The sequence below is a fragment of the Phaenicophaeus curvirostris genome, chromosome 1 (genome assembly GCF_032191515.1).
Source record: "Phaenicophaeus curvirostris isolate KB17595 chromosome 1, BPBGC_Pcur_1.0, whole genome shotgun sequence".
In the NCBI taxonomy this organism is placed as follows: Eukaryota; Metazoa; Chordata; class Aves; order Cuculiformes; family Cuculidae; genus Phaenicophaeus; species Phaenicophaeus curvirostris.
This window is the reverse complement of record NC_091392.1, coordinates 74,504,558-74,526,109: the sequence shown is the minus strand read 5'-3', so window position 1 is coordinate 74,526,109 and position 21,552 is coordinate 74,504,558. Positions and strand designations below refer to the sequence as shown.

Genomic DNA, 21,552 nt, shown 5'->3' with positions numbered 1-21,552 from the left:
CATAGTAAATAATGGCATTTTAAGTAGTGACTGAATGGAAAACACTAGCATTTTGTATTTAGATTTGTGTAATGAATCCCAAATCAGTTAGAATTGCAAGTTACTACATACGTACAGTGATGGTTATTTGTTAAATTCTAACACAATGTCCACTGTCGTATCAAATCACAGCAAAAGCATCATCCTTGTTGACAGTTTCAACAATGAGGTCAAGCAGTGAGCAGTCACAGAGAACGAACCGCTTTACCCTCCAGAGGCGGTCACTGTAGAAGCAAGTGAATAGCTATTACCCTAACAGTTTTGCTGCTTTTTACAACAGATCTTATACTGGACTCCCATTCCATAACCTTGCCCAAGCACTGCATTCACATGTTATTTCATTTGCAGTAACATCAGCCTGGAAAGATGACTTTCTAAGAGTCAAGGGATAGCAGTCCAGTGACCTTAGAGGACTCTCTTGCTTATATTTTGAAATATAACCTAGAATATCCCGAATTGCAACAGAAGCATGTATTTAAGTCAGCAATAACAATTACAGACCACCTTCCTCCCAGACACTCTCACACAGACCCAATTTACCTACGGACAATGAGCACAGAATCCAAACTAGTGTACAATCCAGAACATCCAAATTAAAATTTCTATCACTACACTTAATCCTACTCAAGAGCTCAAATTATACATTGTAATATTCTAAGAAATATTAATGTAACACGAGCATGTGAAAAGCTTTGCTCTTGCTTCAGATTACCTTACACATTCTCCCTAAATTCTTCAAAAGCAAGTTCAGCAAGAATCAAATGGACCTCATTGATTTATTTTTACTATGTATCATTTGAGATGAAGTTGTTTCCATGGGCAAAAAATATAAAAATTCTCCCTTTTTTTAATTTACTATTTGATGTTATTTTCATATGTCTGAAAAAACAAACTGACTGGATAATTGACTATGCAGTTATTCAGTTTCAGGGAGTTGAGTCTCCTTCCTTGTAATTCAGTGGCAGAACTCTAGCTGACTTAAAAAACAGCAACCTTTTCATATACCTCTAGATGTTCTACTATACAGAAGAGCCCACTCCTGCATAACTCTTCAGGTGAGGAGGACTGCATCTGAGGTAACAGATCTGGTCATATCTGGCTCCTAAAAGGACAAAGTCCAGACATCGTTTTCTAATTCTGTATAATAAACTCCATTAAATAAATATGATCACATATAACACTATATTCTACGAACCATTAACTCAAGAGGCAGAAACGTCAACAGCGGAATCAGAATTCCCTTCTGCTTTACATTCCTGCTGACAGTCCCTGTTATGAGGACAAAGCATTAAATAAAAACCATGACCTGTTTAACAGAGCACCAGCTTTATCTTTGCATTCTCTCGTGTTTGTTGTTTGGCATCACAAACGAATACCAAAATAAGTATCTTAATACCAGCCTAGTAGGTTTTCGTACAGGGCATGAGAGGTTTACTCTAGTTCACCAAGAAGATTTGTGAATCTTTTAAAATGGCCATTTCTCTTCACATGAACATGTATAGGTCTTCTCAGCAGCTACTCTGCTTTAAGTTAGACCAAAAGAAAGCAGGGAGAGAAAGACAGAGGAAATTTTAAGATTTTTCTGTCTGGGATAGCTTGACACAATGAAACAAACTAAAACAGCCAAGCTAAAACTGTTTAAAGACACCATTAAAATTTCATGGGTAATAATTAATATCTATCAATTCAAATACGTGTCATACATGGAATAGCCATTACATTTAATAATTTCAAAAAGATACATACGTTAAAAAGAAATCAATCCCAGCACACAATGAGAAAATTTACAGCGCCTGGCATCATGGAAAACATTTACTACGGACAGGTGCCATGCAGATTACCATCATATAACGACCCCTTAGCTGGTTGTCGCAAAAGATAACACTCTTTTTCGGTAGTCCAATTTCAGACACGCACATTTAAAATGTCTGGTATTTTAAATATCTACTGATACTCTTTTGAAAACGTGAGAGTTCACTTCATCAGGAGGGAATCACAAAGTTTAATAACCTTCACTAGTGATTAATTTATCCAGAATATCCAAAGCTCCTTCATACTAGTCTAAATTACCGACAAAATTCATTGAGCCTTAACTAAAACTGAAACGGCTATCGATACTCTACATTATCAGCAGATCTCTTAATTATGATATCGTCTAGGTACCGATTGTGTACGCCAAAATCCTCACTTATTGATCGCCCACCAAAGAGAATGAAATGTTTAAAGACTTGTCTAGTTTTTGCATGTTTCCTGTTTTTATCCCATGTTACCCACAGACACGTATACGTGTGTACAAATGTATTCCACGCTACCCACCTGGAAGTGCGAAACTGAGGTATTAAAAAAGCAATGTATTAAAAGCAACGCAATCCCTATCTAACGGTCCCTAATCTTTTCTTCTGCTCCAGTGCTTTGAGCGTGCTGGGCACCAAATAACAGCGCAATAAACCACATGGAAATCAGCACGAACCCTGAAAAACTTATGGAACGCTTTCCTCCCGGAACAAAACTTTGGAGGTCACTAAAGCCCCTCCGACGACAAAGGAAAGCTCTTCCACTTCCATCGCCCCTTCCCGAGGGGAAGCTCCCGGGAGGGGTCCTCCCGCGGCGGCTGGTGACACCTCAGCGGCGGGGTGCGCCGAGCCGGGGACGAGCGGAGCCCGGGGGTCGCCGCAGCCCAGGCTCCGAGGGAACTCCGCGAACAAAGTAACTTCCCGGCGGGGCACGCCCGGGGCTGCTCTGCCCGGGAGCGCCGTGACAGCCCTGCCCCGCCACCCCCTGCCGCAGGCAGAGTCCGGGGAGCGGCGGGATGTCCCTCCGCCTCTCCCGCGCCTCGGAGAAGCCCTTCCCCCCCTTTCCCCACCCGCCACCGCCTCGCTCTCCAGCTTCGGGGCACGGATTGACCCGAGCTGGAAGGGACCCACGAGGATCAAAGAAACACGGGATGGTTTGGGTCGGAAGGGACCTTAAAGACCGCGCAATTCCAACCCCTCCTGCCACGGGCAGGGACAAATCGTAGGGTTGGAAGGGACCTCTTGGATCATGTGGTCCAACCCTTTTAGGTGATGTACAGTTTAAATGAGATGGCCCAGCGCCCTGCCAGGCTGAGCCTCGAAAGCGTCCAGGGGCAGAGCAACGTACTGCAAGCGATCAGCGAGCCCAACTCTCACCCCAGCGCAGGGACGCGTATCCGCAGCTTTCTCTGGTTTTAAGAACAGCTACGGGGAAGCTCGGTTGGGAGAAGCGAAGCCAAGCGCGCCCGGGGGTGGCGGGGCGGTCGGACCCTCGCACAGCGCGGCCGGCGGAGCCGTGTGCGCTTGTCTGTCTGTCTGTCTGTCCGTCCGTGTGTGTCCGTGCCCCCGCCGCCCCCAGCGCCGAGCCCGCGGCCGCTCCCGCCCCGGGCCCGGTCCCCCGGCTCCCCGCGCACTCACCCTGCCCGCCGGGCGGCTTTGAAGACGCAGGATTTTGTGCGAGCGACCGTCTCCTTCTCCCGGAGCCCAGCCTCCCCTCCCCCCCGCCTCCGCCGCCCCCACCTCTCCTTCGGGGGGCCGGGAATCCCCCCCCTCTCCCCCCCCCCCCCCCCGCCGGCCCTCCCCTCCTCCCGCCCGCACGGGCAGCCCCTCCGGAGCCGGGAGCGCGGCCGGGGCTGCGCCTGGGCCGCGGGGGAACGGCCGGGCCGGGGCCGGCGGCTCCGCGCCCCCCGCCGGGGCCGCCGCGCGACCCCCATCCGCCCGGGGCCGGCGCCTCAGCGTCCCCCCCGCCACCCCCCCCCGCCCCGGGCGGCGGCTCGCAATGCTCCGCGCCCCCTCCCACCCGCCGGACGCGGCCAGGGCTCCCACGCGCTGCTCCGCGCCCACCCCCCTCCACCCCCGGCCCCGGCCGGGCTCCCGGGCGCTGCCCCCTAACACCGACCCCGCGGCGGGGCTGCCCGAGCGGGCTCGGGTCGGTGACCCCCGCGGGGCCGGGGCGGGGCCGGCGCCGCCCGCCCCGGGCACAGCTGGGGCAGCGGCGGGGGTGGTGGGCGGAGGGGTCCCGGTTTGCCGTGCCCCGGGGGGGAAGGGGAGAGGTCAGGGCCCGCCGGTCGCCACGGCCACGCGGTCCCAGAGCGGCCTGAGCCGTGCGGGACCCGCAAGGATCGCCGAGTCCCGCTGCGGTCCCTGAGCAGGACACCCCGGCACCAGCACCGAGCCCTGAGCGCGCTCTTTGGGGGCTTCTGGACGTTGTCAGACTGGGGGCTATCGGCTGCGCTCGTGCCCCCACACCCTCCGGGGAAAGAACCTTCCCTAACATCCAACCTAAACGTCCCCTGGCATCTTCTGCCATTCCCTCTGGCATGGGCGTGTGCATCTGTGTGTGTCTGTGTGTGCATGTCTGTGTGTCTGTGTACATGTCTCTCTGTGTTTCTGTGTCTGTCTGCATGTGTGTGTGTGTATGTCTGCATGTCTGTGTACATGTCTGTGTCTGTGTCTGTCTGCATGTGTGTGTGTCTATGTCTGTATGTCTGTGTACATGTCTCTCTGTCTGTCTGTGTCTGTGTGTGCATGTGTGTGTGTCTGTGTATGTCTGTGTGTCTGTGTACATGTCTCTGTGTCTGTGTGCATGTATTTGTGTCTGTGCACGTGTGTCTCTGTGTCTGCCTGTCTGTGACTCTGTGTGTGTGTCTCTGTCTGTGTGTCTGTGTGTATCTGTGTGTCCCCAGCCAGCGCCTTGGGGACAAGGGTGCTGCTGGCTGTGGCTCCAGCAGTGCAGGAGTCAGAGGGCTCTGGGCAGGGGGCAGCTGTGGAGGTCCAGTCCAGTGCGGGGTACAGATAGGTGTCAGGGCAGCAGGGGTGCTGTGAGGGAAGGCCCCTTCCCTGCCAGCGCCTGGTGCATTTCTCAGAGGCACTGAGCATGCACAGGCTTCCCTCGCTTCAAAATCAGGCCATGATAGAATCATAAATATATAATATTGCACTCCTATGATATTATGAGGAGAGAGCAGGAGAGTTAAATGCACAGATCGAGAAGAGGCAAATTACATATAAAGGGCTTTACTGCACAACTGCCGAGCAATCCTAAAGTGAAATATTTTAAAATCCTTCTAAGATTTAATTACCAATTTTAATTCCAGCATGCTTGTTCCCGTATCACCTACTAGGCAAAAAAGCATGTTCGATATAGAATCATAGAATCATAGAATAACCAGGTTGGAAGAGACCCACCGGATCATCGAGTCCAACCATTCCTATCAATCACTAAACCATGCCCCTTAGCACCTCGTCCACCCGTCCCTTAAACACCTCCAGGGAAGGTGAATCAACCACCTCCCTGGGCAGCCTGTTTCAGCAACAATTAGTGGAGTTCCATCTGCTTCTAGTGCGCATGGTGGCTTTATCACTGATCAAAGTGTCTTTTTAAAAATCCTGAGCTGGAATATATCTGTTCTACAAAAGAATATTGAGATTTGGACATTTGGTCTATATTGGAATTAGATATTGAGGAATTTTCAGGAGGAAATAAAGGAACGCATCTCAGCCTAGCCCCATAGCTGGTGCATTACCTAAGCAGAGGCCAGACTTGATCACAAGGCCTTCACACAGGGGCTCGATACCGTAGCTCCCCACTGAGCTGTTATCTGTTCTGCGTGCAGAAGGAGATGAGGCTGGGCTGTGTATCAGAAACTGAAAATTGGGCTGAGAACCCTCCTGCACAGTTCCTGTTACTGGCAAAACATATATTTATCTTGAAAGTTTTCATTTTGACATGTCAGCGTTTTTACAACAATATAAATGTGCTTGAGAATTTTTGATCAGCCTAATGGTTAGAACCTATTAGAAGCTGCAGAACATATTCACAATCAATTCACTTATTCAGATGCATGAATACAAGCTTAGAAATGTAATTACAGGCACCTTTTTTTGGAAATCTTGAGGCTGTGTAGTTTCCCCATGGGAAATATGAGTAATAAATTCCTACTAAGAAAAAAAAAAAGAAGAAGAAGCAAATGTGCTAAGCATTGTTCTTATTTATTTTTGTCTTTAATATTAAAAATTGTTGATTAAGTGTTCCAGATAAGGCAAGGGTGATTGGATGTAAATCTTTCATTTTAACTATTGTTTAGAAGAACAAGCATGAAAAATTTGATCTTGGTAATTTAGATCTTTTTTTAAAAAAATTTAGTTGTCTTTCTTGAGAGAAATTGACTTTCCTTTTCTCAGTGAGCATATAAACAAAAATTTGCAACTGATCAGCATTACCACATGTGGCTATTTCAGTTCTTCAACTAAGAGGTGACATTGCGCCTATACACATCGAATTAAGCTATTTCAGCTCTAGTATATTTTATTCAGAATATTATTTTCTTACCCTTTATTCTTACAAAATAGTGAATGATACCTTACATTTTTTGTTATTTATTTGTGTCAAGTTCTGTTTGTATGAAAACTGGCCTTGAATTAAAATTTACATGACATCATTTTAAATTGTTCATTAAGACTACCTTACATAAGTTTGATGCATTTCAAAGCATGTTTGCCTTTTAAAATTTTTAATGAAACCACTGCAGCAATGAAGAACAGGAGTTAAATTGGTAGCTTCACATGGCCACATCCTTCGCAGTCTTGAAGAGAGTAGATCTTACCGTCTTATGCTTAGGTTTAGCTGTAGATTGACAGAGGAAAATGGACAATCTCACTTTTTCTGCTCTTACACTGATTTTTCAACTTTGAGTTAAATAGTTCTTAACTGAACTACTTGAATGGATTGAAACAAAGAAGATATTCACCCTGCCTGCAGAAGAAACTGCAGCTCTCAGAAATTGCTTTCCTGCATCAGTTACATCCTGTTCCATCTGCTTAGCCAGTGATTTCAGTCAGTTCAGTGGCATCACCTTCAAAAATTCAGCTGCAAACTTCTTATTTGATTGATTACCTTTATCTGACTTTGGTGCAAGACAGCAGGCATAAAACCAAAACTAGCTGCAGGATCAAGTACAAACTGAAGAGATACACATAAAATAGCAAGAAAATGTTATTTGATTTTTTAATAATTAATTTGAGGGGGAGATACTATGAAATAATGTTGTCCATTTAGGGCAGTACTTGTAATGGGATTTTGATCAAATTGGATAATGAAGCAAAGAACCCCTAAAGAGTTAGCCTTGGTTGTACAAAGAGATTGTTACTTCAAGGTAAGCTCTATGTGCTCTGCTTACATAGCAATGGACAGCAACTATTTTCAAGTGGTGGGGAAGAAATTATTGCCTTATCTAAAGTAAAGGGTAGTTGGGCAAATGAAGATCAGGAGGTGACAGGGGAGGGCAGAAATTGGATAATAAATATAGTCCTGTTTAACACTGCATCACTCTATCTGCTGATTTTTTGTACTTAATTTGGCATTTTGGTGGTTGACAATTATTTCTATGTAGTTTATTTTAAATCTGTGCTTCCAAATGGCCCATTAAGTGAATAGATCTAGTCTACTTTAGGATTTTTTTTATGATTCTCAGGGAGTTTGATTTTTACAGATAAGAGCTCTTGCAGACTTCTGTCCGCACAGCATCACTGCAGAAGAGGAACAGTAGACCACTGCTGAATGACAACCGGTAGCTCTGCAATCTGCAATCCATCCTCTCTTAGGTTATCAATTTCCCATCCTGCTTGCTTCTTTGACATGTCAGACTTCCTGCATATGCACTGCACAGCTAGTCTATGTGTATGCACTAAAGTCAACACTTCCTAAACTTGTCCAAGTTTTGCTGCTGGGGTATCAGATTTAATGCACGTGTGCAAGTAACAGCTGATACATACAGTCAGAGTGGTCTTAGCCAGGACACCCAAATATAAAGCATGCAAATCAGAGTTAGTGTGCATGAGTTCTGCTACATTGCTGTATGTCTGTAAAACCTGGACAAACACAGAAAAACATGAGGCAGAACTACCACATAGAGAGAATGATGTATGTAGGGAGACTTGTCTATGAAGTAGCCTTACCTCTTCCTTGCCCGGAATGAAGAGACCCATTGATTGGGCAGTGGAACTTGCAACACAAAAAAATGTGTGACGGGGTTTTTACCCTACATTTTACATCTTTTGTACAGAAATTTGAATCTAAGTCTGATGGATGATTAATATCCCATCATAATTTCTTTAGCAGGGAAGAGGTCTCTAACATGCATTGTATTTTTAATAAATACATAGCTAATTCGTAACACTAAAGACATAAGTCAGTCTCATATCATTTTCCAGTAAATGTCAGTGATCTTCTTTCAACTGTGGTGAATCGTTCCCTCCAACTGCTCATCAAATATGTAACTGTGGTACTTTGCCTGTGGGGAAAAAGCCTGAAGCCACATAGTGATGTATCTGTTCAACAGTGTGAAAGAGAAATTCCCTATTCACAGTCCTGCATAGTCAACATTACCTGCTGGCAAACTCTAAATTGCCTGAGCTGCTTAACATCATGATTAAAAGGTGTTTGTTTCATTCTTGTATTATGTTGCGTTTGACAAAACAGAAGAGACAAAAATCTCACAATGTTATTAGATAATTGCACATTGTCCAACTGTACAGGTTTTTCTTATTCTTAAAACTATGGTCTAGTAATACTACAGATTCTGTAGGGCCTTTTAATTTCCCCATCACGACCGAAATGAAAAGCCAATTATATGAATTGTGAAACTGAGTAGGTGTATCCAACAGCTACAGAAAAATGGCAGGACAAAACCTCAGACAACCCAGCATTGTTTCATCCCAAAGATGCCAAAAAATGGCTTCAGAATTATATTCAGCTTTTAATTAAGACAAATGAGAAATGTCACAAATCATCCTTTCTACAGGTCACGGCAAACCACGTAACTACTGTAGAATTTCTCCTTCTTAAACACTGATGTAATTCCCATTTTCATTTAATTGGGTTTTTTTCTTGAAGTTTATTACTGTGTTGGAGGCAGGAGTTCTACAAATTACTCTACAGCCTGAATATCAGTCTCTTACTTCACCAATAGTAAGATGAAACGTCTGCATTCTCCTGTGTTAAAAAGAGAAAATTAAGCAGAGTAAATAAAGAAGAAAATAGAGTGTTTGTATATATTCAGAACAGCTCTAAAGATGAACTTTTTTGTGGTATACATTCAAAAATATATCTGAGATGCCATCTATAGCGATGAAAAGCGTTCTTTTTTTTTCAACCAGTGATATCTATCCTTCAGCTCAGGGGAAAAAGTACATTTCAACAACCAAGTGGACATATTTGTGCTCCTATTTTAGGAACACAGATCCCTTTTATAGACATTGCACACAGTTTGTGTGCAACGGAAAAATTTCATTTATTGTAACTGCTTTGTGTAGTATCTTTCATTATAAAAAGGATTTAGTGTTGGGATCTGGGGGTTTTGCTCTTTGTTCTTGTTATGTATTTTATTTCTTTGGAGAACTCTTTTTTTCCCCTCCCCATTTCAGGAAATTTCACATAATCATTTTCCATTCGTCATCAGCCAGGTTGCTGATTACGAGAGTAACTGCCAAGCTTTCAACTCCTTGTCATCAATGGGCTGTGAATGACAGACAGCATTAATGTTGGCAAGCTCCCACTCTCCTTTTCGCCTTTCCCAAATGTAATTAAACTGCACTAATACAGTGAAAGAAAAGCTGCAGCTTTATTTTACTAGCCCTAATAACATAACAATTAAATCACAGAGGCACACAATACAGTAAAATAAACCCATCACGACAAGGAAATTCAGAGGTAAGGGAAGTGTGTATCTACCATTTAGAGAAAAACATGACTAAAGAGTCTTCCTTTCCCTTCCTAGCACTTCAGCGACTGCCCTGTTTTACCTTCAGCAAGATGATATGGCCAATATCTGAGTAAAGGTGGAAGGCCTCAAGTACTTCCTCTTCTCCTGCACCTTTGGCTTAAGCACAAAGAGAATAATTAGGTTCTCCTTCAAGTCAACTGTTACTTCCTTGGTAGGGGATAGCTGGATAAGGAACTGAAAGGATATATGTCATAATACAAGGTTTGAATGGCACTGCACACCAGAAAGAGATGGCATTATTATAATCTTTGGGGAAGTTCTTGGCCTTTGGTTTAAAGTCTGTAGGGATTAGAGGACAGCAAAGTGTCAAGAAGAGGGAGAAACGAGTCCTCACTTCACTTGCAGAAAACTCCAGAGGCTTGTAGAATGCACAGATACCACTGAACATTTCTGAAGTAGATAAATTGTCAGTAGATGAAGTTATGTATATTTCTCTGGACTAAGGTGAGTGCAGAGGCTGCTGGCCCTCAGAAAGGCAATGGAAGTTACACATAAACCCGTTATTCCATGCAGCAGTGCTTTAGGGTGGGAAGCAAGCACACATAAGGAGACTGAGAACTGACTGCCATGAGTTCTGTAAACACAGCTCTGAGGCTAGCATACATGCTGGCATGATAGCCCACCTCATTTTTCAAGCTATCAATAAAAATAATACAGTTGGCTTCTAAGAACTACTGTAAATTGACAGGAATGCAAAGAAATAGTTTGGCTAAAGACAGACAAGAAAATGAAGACTAGTACATAGCTAGCCAGAAACAAGGAGCACCATACCCAGTAGGGAAAGCATGCAAGAGCCAGGGCCGTCCCCAGTGTAAAGGTAAGCAACAAGAATGGGACCTTGGTTACTAACCAAAGTAGACACAGCTTCAAACATTCTAATTATTAGGCCAGCCTGGCTAAACACACTCTAAATGAGTCTGTCCGCTTGTGCAATTTTGGTGAATAATAGTAACTGTTAGTGGACAGGTGGTACCTTATAAATCCAGCCTGTGGCAAATTCTCTGAAGATCTGTTAGCGTGGAGTAATTTACCAGTGTGAACAAACTGTCCTGCCACACTAAATGCAGTTCAGTATTAGGGTAGTCTTCCAGAAGAATAAGCCTTTGGCTGAAACTAACTTTTAGACAAAGTTTACAACAGGATTTTACGTGTTGCATTTTTAGTAGATCTGGAGTAGAGGGTGAACTTTTGTGTTTGATAGTGTGGCTAGTGTGCAGTGAGCAGCAAAAAGGAAAAAAGTGCTGCATGCAAAACCTAAAAACGTAAACCCACTGGAGTAGATGAATAGTGTATGGGAAGAACACTAAAGATATGGAGCTGAAGGTTTCTGTTAGGTTTATTCTGATATAGCACTGTTCCTTTAAATAGGCAGTTGCAAAATGGGCCCCAAAACCTTTTGCTTAAGCATCGTGATTTTCTCCTTGATTCAGCAAAGATCGAGGCTGCAGTGTTTCCAGCCAGCTCCAGGCCATCAGAGAGAGAACCAGCACATCAAACACCCACCTCATCTGGTTTTGCCATCAAGCAAAGAAAGAAGAGGCCACAAAGGACACGGAAAAAAAACATATCAGAAGAGCATAACTGAGCCTTCAGCTCTTCTGGTGCGTCAACCATAATTCTTGTTAAGAAAAAAAAATGATGGCAGGTTTTGTTCCTGTGTAGGAACTACCTTGAACACTTCAGAAGGCTTGCACTTACTGACCATGAATAGATGATTCCCCAGACCCTGTAACAATTTAATCTGATTTTTCAGACTGACTATCAAGCAAAGATTGGCAATAGAAGTTGACCCTAAAAATAAGTTAAAATGCTTTTATTGCAAGCAAGATTTGCAGCATTTCAATGTGATGACCATTGATTATCACAGTGGACAGGTACATCTGAGGAACCACCAGAGGACGCTTTTGTCCAGAGCTCCTCCTGGACTGCTCACTTGGGCACATGCTCGTATCTTTGAACAGAACTAGATATATTTACAAGTAGGCTAGGATTAGTGCAAGGCTGCTGATCTGAAGCTGTACCCAAAGCAATAGGAATCATGTTAAAAAGAATGAATATAAGTCTGACACAACAGTGAGAAGGCAAATTCTACTTTTAAGATCTTTGAACACCAGCCAGCTTCCCAGAGACTCTCAGATACACTGTTTTGTGGGACTTCAGCCCCACCAGAGGAGGTCTATTCATGTATTTCACAATATTACATAACATTTGCATAAAAGGGGTAGGAAAATAATGTTATTTCAGAGGTCAATGTGTGACTTAGTATTCAGAGATGAAAAGGTTCTTCTGACCTTTTCTCTTTTAACTGACCAGGCCTTCAAACCTCATTTTCAATTAGACACAAATCCTAGTGTTTATGGACTGGGTAGTGATATAGCAGTGTAAATGACTTGAAAGGATGACAGCTAATATTAATAGTCAATGGCTAAACTGTCATGGGATAAAATATCATATGCTCTGACAGTGATTAAAACTACAGAACATGTTCACGACTACTTGTATGGAAAGAAGCTTGTGATGGGAACAGACCAGCAGTGGTTTTTCAGATTCAAAACCAGAGGGGCAACTTACTCCAATCGCAGACTGTAGTAACTGTCCTGCTCTGGTTTTGCAGTAACATAAAAGCATGAGTTCAGGCTTAACATTGACTGCTACTGAAGCTTTGTCCAGATAGCTTCATTGTGGGATTGATTGCAAATGCAGTCAAAACAAGAAAGGAGCAAAGAATTGATTGTTTAGGGGAATGAGCATGTTTGGGAAGAGCCAATTGTTTCCTCCCTTCCTGTATCTTACAGAAGTGCAAATCCAGTGGAACAGCAGCTACAGGGATTCCCAAGAAACCAAGTGATTCCCACAAAGAGAACCTGATTCCAGAGTACAGTCACTCCCTTAGCATACCTCAGTGAAAACACTGTTCACAGTGGAACAGCTCAGGGGTTAAGATCAAGTTCTGTATAAATAATGGGAAGAAAGCATTAGATTATAGCTTTATTAGCTGGCTCTAGATGCTTTGAGAAAGAAGGCTGTAGTGTAATGTCATAATTTTAAAAGTGCTGGATGTTTGAGGGGTTGCAATGTTGTATGATTACTGTTGCATGAGTTACAAAATAGATATAGAAAAAGTGGCTAGGAACTGTTGAGAGACAGGGAAAGCCTCTGTTTGGCAATATTTTGCTAAACATCTCTCTGGTATTTTTTAATAAGGACTAGTAATTATTATTTGCTTGGGATTTTTGAACTAGTTTACAAAATGACTTGAAGATTAGTTGGGAAGGGATTGTCAGGGGCCTGAGCGCACTAATAAGTCTTCATGACCTTGACCAGATTCACTTGAGGCCTCCCCGCCACTGATGGGGCCAGGAGCTCTATTTAAGCTTGTCCCTAGTCCTTCAATCTCTCTCTGAGCTTTGCTGGAGAAGTGATGGGTTATGGACAAGCTGTACAAGCTCCTGATATCAGCTGGCTTTCTGGCTTGACCTGGGACCTGCCTTCTTGTTGTGGACCTCTCTGGTGAACGCTGGACCTGATAGACTTCCTAGTTTAGTCTGAAAGCTGCCTTGTTATCATGCTATTGCTTTAATATCTGGATTCTTGGTTGGACCCAGCCACTGTATCTGGATTTGTCCTGCTACGCCCTTTGAGTTCTGTGGGATGAGCCCTGGCTAGTGAGGCTTCTACGTTGGTGGCCCCAGCATTCCCCTTGTCTTACCTTTCATTAGGGAATAGCCCTGCCTTGCCTGGTCCCTTACAGATGTGAAGCAGAGCAGACTATAGCAGTGAGGATTAATTAGATTTGGAATTTTTTAGGTGGGTCGCACACAGGTCAGGGGAGAAATTTTGGATCAGAAGTGTTTCTGTAGACTTGCAAGACTATAGGAAAACTATTAGCTAACTACCATCTCAGTGCACCAGCGCCTCACGAGATAGTAGAGGAATTCAGAGTAGATGCTGACAGTTCAGCTGCCTTTTCTTCATAAACAAGAGGTGGGAATTAGCATTTCATACTCCTTTTAAACTTGTGTGAGTGAGGCTTATGTTCCTCACTCTTGGTTCAGGGCTGTAGACTTTTGGCAATCTTCTACCTGGATTTCCTGTACAGTAATGATTATTTAGGTCAGTCAGAAGCTTTTAATTCCAAAAGGAGAAACTGCAGTGTCTTGTGCATGCTGGAATGTATTTAATGGCAACTTATGACAAATGGGCCTGTCTATTACTGGTGCTTCCAGTGTGTGAGCCAGAAGTACTTCCCTGCTCTTGGATGTGCGCGCTGTGCTGGGACAAGACCCAGAGTATACAGCACTTTACTTACCCATTTTCACCAAGAAATTCAAAGGAAGCTTTGAGTTTCTCGGCTGCAGAGATCAGGACTGCAGGGAGTGACACAGATGACACTTTTTTCAGTAGGAACTGTGCCATTCCTGAAACAAAGATGATTTGTAATAAACATTTCAAGCCCTGTTTGGTTTTACTGGATCTAAGACAGTTCCTGAGTTTCTGGCAAACTTTGGAGACTGTCATGTCCTCCCCACAAAGCAAATCACAGATGGAACTACTTGGAACTGGGAGTCTGAGTCCCTACCACTGCTTTGTGAAGTTAACACTCATTTTAGCTGTGATAATCGCTGAGCAGCTGAATGGTTTGGGGAATTTCCAGTTCAGAAGAATTCCTGAAAATATCTCACTTAGATTTGATTTGGACTGAAATCAAATCCAAAAAGCCCCCTCAAATTTCCATTGAACTGCAAATTTTGCTTTTGAGCCAGAACTGACTGGAAACCTTAAACTGGGTAAACCTCAAATAGGACCCTACGTAGAACTGATGTGATTACAAGCAGTGTCATTGAAGATGATTTAGGGTTCAGTCACGGAAATAGATTGCCATATCCAAGTTAGAGCATTTCCACCTTTAAGATTATTCTCCTCCCTTTCTCAGCTAAAAAAAAAATGGAGGGAGTACCTGTCAATCTTGAAATTGCAAAAGCTGTTTCAGTAACAAGCCTCCTCAATTAGGACACAATGTGTGGGGTGCCTCAGCCAGCAATTACAGCTCATACAACAGGCACAGTTCAGGAGCTTGTTCTAAGGAGTCCCTTCACATAGCCTGGAAAAGATCTGAGTGCGGAATGGAAAACTCCAAAGACAGATGTAATGAGGTGCAGTTGGTTTGGAGGAGTGCATGAAAACATCCTAAGAGAAGATAGGATACAGCTGCTTAAAATTATATAATTGGTAATGAACATTCAGTAAAGAGGTGATTTAATTTTGGAGGTGACTTAGAGGTGTCAACCTTCCGTCCTGAGCTGCAGTGATGAGTAAGTGAGGTTGATGGAGATGTGGCTATGAAGTGTGCTGAGTCTGACCCTAATTGCTGCCTTACGCTTCTAGCAAGTGATAAGAAGCTGTAAAGCTCCCTCATGAAATACTGCAGCAGAAGTGATGGAGATCTCAATCCAAAACTCGTTGTCCAGAACCAAAGCTACAAAAAGCTGTTGTGGAATTTACAGTGTGTGGCCACAGAGTCTTCAGTGGGAAACCCTTTGAAGGGATTGCAGTATGTGCATATGAAAAATAGAGAAGAGAAAGCTAAGTATGCAAAATGAACAAGTACTGGGGGTATGGTCCTAACAAAAAAGCCAAGAGAGTTTTTTGGGCTGAACTGTGTAAGATGACTGGCATTGTGAGTTGAGACGATGTCTTACTATTTGAGTCCTCTTCTGTCCATGCAAAAAGAATGGCATCCGAGAAACAGTTGACTCCTTCACCAACCAGATTCTCCTTCTAACTGGAACAACCTGCAATGACCAAAGTTGTGACTCAGCAGGTAAGAGGGGATATAACACATAGGCATTACTTGCTAGAATAGTTATGATAGTTTAGAAAATAGTTTCTCTCTCTCTCTTCAGCATATGGATCCAGTCTGTCATCTCACTGCAGATGGACAGTAGGGGGAAAAAAGTACTGGCAAGGGGAGAAATGGATCCTGCACACTAAAATTAAGGAACTGGGACAAGCACAGAAGAAAGTCCACACTAGGAGCACTGTTGGTCACAGTGCCAAGAAAAAACATGAAAGATGATACTGTTAAACTTGGAAAATAGAAATCTCAGGCCAGTGATGTTAGAACTTCAGAAATAATGTGTCAGAGATGCTGGAGCATTTAGAATACAATCTTTTACCGTTTCAATGTCATCAACATGTTGTTCTCACTATTTTCTATGACAAGAGAATTTATTGAGTTGATTTGTCTTCAACACATTCAATGTACTATGTGTAGGTGGGTAAGATAACCTTATTTATATAGTATTGCAAGGGAGAATGCTAAATACATTAACTTTTGCACTCTTTAAAACTGTATTTCTTCTAACAGAAAATACCGCACATCTATTTTTAGAGTAACAACACTTAGGCATCTGCAAGAATACTCTTTCTTGAAAGAATGTCTTCAACAAAGAGGAGATGAGGGGCAGGGAGTGATGAGGGAAAAGTAATCCTTCCTGTGGTGTTGAAGTGACACTGAAAAGTTTGGCTCCTGTTACTTTGCTTAAATTGCTCTCACACCAGGCACTGGTCCATCTTTCCTACAAAAATTATCTCTCAGAATGAGACCCCAAGTTACTTTTCCTTGCTGACCCTGAAATATTTGTCCCCTTTCTGCTTCATGCATTACTTTGTGCATTAATCTTCTCAGTTCCACATTTTTACTTCTTTTTCTGTCACTTTTCTTGATTTACAGGGAGAATTTCTTGTCTTTCTCCACTTTATGTCAATTTTTTGTCCCTCACTCTCCCACCAGTCATTAATAGAACAAACAAAAACTCAAACGTTTGCATTTTCCTTACCTTTAACCCTGGCCACTTTAAATCCACTGTGTGCTTCCACAGATTTCAGTTCTCCAGCCTGCTCAGTCCAACTGAGTTGCTTTTTTGTCACCGTCTGGTACAACCTGTGCAATGCAACATCTCTCTCCACCCCTGCACACACTCAAGTCCAAATGAAAAATGGACTGCTTTGTGTTAATTCCACATTTTATTGCAATCTTAAAAATACTCCAGCTCTCTAAGAGTTGCTTCTGACTGAGGTGGTCTTCGCACTACTAAGCTTTTGTGCCTATTCTTTTTGTGTTCTCTTCTGCACTTGGTTGCTGCCTGCCACCTTTGGTGTTTTCCCTGTCCCTTTTACTTTTCTGGTATATCCATTCCCTGTACATACATACAGCTAAGACTGTGACCATGTGTTTTCCTGAACTTATGTTCTGTAAGAGACTGATTCTTTTTGCTGCCTTAAAACTTGTTTCTGAGTGTTGAGATTGCAAGAGAGGCAATATCCTCCAGCCTTATCTCACTCTTGCAAGCAGACCCACGGCAGCTGCTGGCCAGAGAGGTCATGCTGTTGTCTTGCCGGTAGGGAGAGCACGGGGCAGAACGATACTTTGGACTCACCTTGTATCCCAAAGTCCCTCCAAGCCTCACCAAACTCTGTTCCAGAACATTCCTAGAAGAAGCACTGAGCAGGCCCACCAAAACCACTCTGCAAGACGGACCATTTGCAATGCACCCACTATCCTGAGGGGACAAGAGGAGGATTGGAGGCCAGACAGTGTCCTTGCACTTTTCTCTCTCTTTCCCTTTCCTCCCTTTTCTCTCTTTCTTTTCCCTTAACACAGATTTAGCAATCCAATGCCAATCCTAAGAATGCTTGGACAGATACATTCCTTTTTGGACCCGTCATTTGGCATCGTTCTGCCTTCATTTAGCCCGGTGGGAATAGAACTGATACATTTTACAGGGAGACTCAGGGTCTTACCCTGGGCAACATCTGGACCGTCTTGGTCGGGCTGTGGCATCAACTAAATTGCAACACGTTCCCTGACATTGGCCGTTTGAGATTGACAGTTGTTTATTTGAAATATCAACCTGAATATCTGATTTAAATATATGCTCTTTACCTTTTTTAATTTTTGCCCTTACATTTTCCTCCACACAAATTTCCCTTTCTTTTTTAAGTAGGTAATTCCTCCAGTCTCATCTTTTTCACTCACTTACTTTTCATATGCTTTTTAAGTAGCTTTGTCTTTTCTACTCTTCAAATGGTTGTTGGTCAACACCCAGTACATACATTTCAGCAAAGGAGTAATCTCATGCAACTATAATCTCATAACAGCCCTTTTCCCCCTCTTGCAAAGGGAAGCTTGGGAGTATTTCTAGACAATTAAGGAATCTTTAAGTGCCTTCATGTTTCTGAGAGGGATGCCATATGCTTGACTTTCTCCCCTTCAGGCAGAGGTGACATAGCTGCTTTTGCTAATCGTGTGAAAGGTGATATTATATGCAGAGATAGGATAACAAGCAAACTGGAGCCAAGTGGTTCACAACTTGAGAAGCATGGTCTGACACCTCATTCCTTCTCCTCCCCACTCTGCCAAATATTTCTTCAAAACATGACATTGGTTTCTTCTCTTGCTAAAACAGTGGTCCTTGCAATACTGTATATCTTATCATAGGACAATCTGCTGTCCTTTGGCTTTATAATGGTAACCTCACTTATCCAAGCCATGGTCTTTGCATGTTAGTCTCATAGTCCAGTCTCTTTTCTCCTCCCCACTTTAATGAAACTCATTACTGTTACCTTTCAGCTTTCAGTACCTGTCTGCTTACATACCCGTCAGCTCGAACCCATCAAACACTCTACCCTTACAGACTGGTATGGGTCATCTTCCTTCCCTGCTACCTTTCATTTAACCAAACCCATGTGCCTAGAACATTGTGCTGGATATCGTGCCCTGCAGCCTCATTTATCCTCAGATCCCCTCCTCAGTTAACCTGCAGTAACCTTTCTATTCTTCTGAACTTTGTCATTAATTATACTAAATGTCCGAAAGAAGCAACCAGTTTCTTAAATATCAGAACTTCTCTGGTGCTGTATGGAGATGTACATCTCATCATTCACTATGGTGTCTAAGGAAGAGCAACCTCTGACTGAAACTTTTATAGTTGAGATGTTTGTATGGTCACTCTCACATGCATGGATACTGGACATCTAAAAATATCTCAATCTAAATGACACTTCTCCTCAGCAGAGGTCTGTTTAGCCTGGAAAAGAGAAGACTTGGAGGTTACCTTATCACTGCTTATAAATATCGAAAGGGCAGGGCTCAGGAGGATGGTGTGCAGCAAAAGGACAAGGGGCAACAGGCACAAACAAGAACATTGGAAATTCCACCTAAACATAAGGAAAAACTTCTTTACTGTGAGGGTGACGGAGCACTGGCACAGGCTGCCCAGGGAGCTTGTGGAGTCTCCTTTTCTGGAGATATTCAAAACCACCTGGACAGGTTCCTGTGCAGCCTGTTGTAGGTGAACCTGCTTTAGCAGAGGGTTGGATGAGATCATCTCTAGAGGTCCCTTCCAACCCCAATCATTCTGTGAATTATAGAGTTTCTGGTCACTTGAATTCACTAAAGTTGTAAGAATTTAGCTACTTCATCTGGAACCCTTGCTGTCTGACAGATTTGGTTAAAAGCTGTTAATGACTTGTAGAGGTACTCTGGGAGGGACAGATGTACATGCGCACACTGATTGCACATGACTGCACAAGTAAAAAGCCCAGAAAGAAGCTTCTGATATTTGTAGTCATAATATTAATCTCAAGCTGTTTTGTTGTTGCAGTCCTTATAGTTTATCTTCTCTCACTGTCTTACACTGTCATTCCTGGTAATGTTGCCTCACTTACTGCACCTTTTGTTAGGTGTAACACATTCTTATATAAGCACTCTCTTGATTAAGTTTACATATGTATGAGATTATAGGTGGCATCAGGTTTTTCCCTCTCTTTTCTGTTGTGGTTCAGACCATCATCTGCCCAAATAGGTCTGCAAAGAAACCAGTGTATGTATCTTTTAAATATACAGAATTAGGTATACAAACTGATTTCAATATGTTCTACTAGTTCATAGATTTGAGGATTCTGTAACTTTGCACAAGAACTTAAAAAAATAGTTTTGTACCAGTGTATTAAGAGGGAGAAGTTGGATACTTCTTTTCTCAGTTTTACTGTTTTTGTTGAAAGAACAAAGAAATCTGGTGGCAGAGGTCACATCTGTGTTTGCATTTTGTACAGTGGCAAACACTCAACACATAGTCATTGATACATGGGCAGACCAATTTGCAAACAGGAGTTCTTTAATAACATGCCTAAATGCAGAGCCTGGGCACTTTATTAAGGTCCTCCAGGGCTCATACAGTTTGATTCAATTTGGCAATAATGTTGGGCACTTTATAAAAGCAAGACTAAACAAAAGAAAATTTTTTTAGAAAAGACCCACTTGAGACATGGGAATTTGGACATTATTCAAACCACAAAACAACATGGGTGCAGGCCAGTACAATTGGTAGCTGTTGAAATAGATCTGGAATCTGCAAGAATCTCTGCTTAGGTCCACTGGTACAAATCCTTTCAAAGGCAAGAACTCAGTGCACTGCAGCTTTCCAAAGTTGCAGGTTAAAAGATTTGAGTGATTTTTCTTAAGTGGATGAAATGACAGTGGCATAAAAACATCTTCCCAATACCTGATTGTGTTATGGCTTTAACTAAGGTGTAATTTCATTAAGAAAGCATGACTTGTAATTAGGCACTGTAAAAATCTAACAGAGGTCTCTGCACACATTTTAACCTTCACATTGTTTAGAATTTTACTGTGAATGTAACGAATTACAGAACTAACTTTGTCTTAATACAGACAATAACAAGAGAAGTATTTAAAATTCAGAGTTAAAGAGGAAAATGAAGTTACAGTGTCCAAGTAAGATCTGCGGGGCTGGGTTTGATTCTTTCTCAGCATTTGCATCATACCCAGATTAACAGAAGGAACCTGAATATGGATCTAGAACAACTAGAATTGGAAGATAAAGGAATCTTTAAGACACCCAAATCACAAAGCAATAGCATCTGAAAGAAAATGTCATTAAACATGTTGCATACATACTAAAATTAAATCCACTAAAGGGTTGCTTAGTTAGAAGATTTTAGTAGTTGGGGGCTTTGTATATCAAATTCGTATTACATTCTGCATGGATATTAGGCAATCATTTCCAGCTTCCTTAGTTTGTTACTTGTTTACATTTTTTTCAATTACCATACTTAATTTTGTTTAATTACTTCCCACAATGTTAAACCACATAAAAGACTGTCTACAAAGTGAATGGCACTTATCACTACCCAAATGAAAGCATTACAAAACCTAAACCTGTTAATTCTGCAACGGTGCCGAGGCATCTGTACTGCAGTGAAGTAACAGCAGAAGGCTGTGGACTTATGGGTCTAGTCTCAAGTCTGCCAATAAGCAATCCTGGATGCCATCCAGCTTTCACTGATGTTAAAGTTAAAACTTGCAGCAACTTTAGTACTTGTTTCATGTCATGCAATCTTCTTATGCCTTGATTTACCTTGACTAAAAAGGAACTGAGTGAAGAATGGAACTGAGTGAATTTTTTCCCCTTGCAAAAACATTTTCTAGGAAAGAAGAAAAAAGAGAAATAAACAAACTACTGGAACAGGCAAAAATATATCTAAATAGGTGAAAAATTGTGTGATATGGGTTGCAATACAAAGGACTTCAAGGTAAAGTTCAGATGAGCCCTTAAACTTTCAATCTTGTACCTAAAGTACTTGTGGAGCAAACCTGAGTTTGTACGTCTAGTGCCTGGCTCTTAAGAAGTTAA

The 21,552-nt window shown here is 42.6% G+C and overlaps 2 protein-coding genes across 2 annotated transcripts in view; both read right to left on the bottom strand.

Annotated features, from left to right (window-relative positions):
• MPPED1 (metallophosphoesterase domain containing 1) overlaps positions 1-3,555 on the bottom strand; it is a 65,229-nt gene extending 61,674 nt beyond the window's left edge. The window contains exon 1 of the mRNA XM_069865343.1: positions 3,471-3,555. The gene's annotated coding sequence lies outside the window, so the exon portion shown is untranslated. The remainder of the gene's footprint in view (positions 1-3,470) is intronic.
• The window catches only part of LOC138724325 (patatin-like phospholipase domain-containing protein 2), a 520,777-nt gene that overhangs the window by 292,034 nt on the left and 207,191 nt on the right, over positions 1-21,552 (bottom strand). The window lies entirely within an intron of this gene.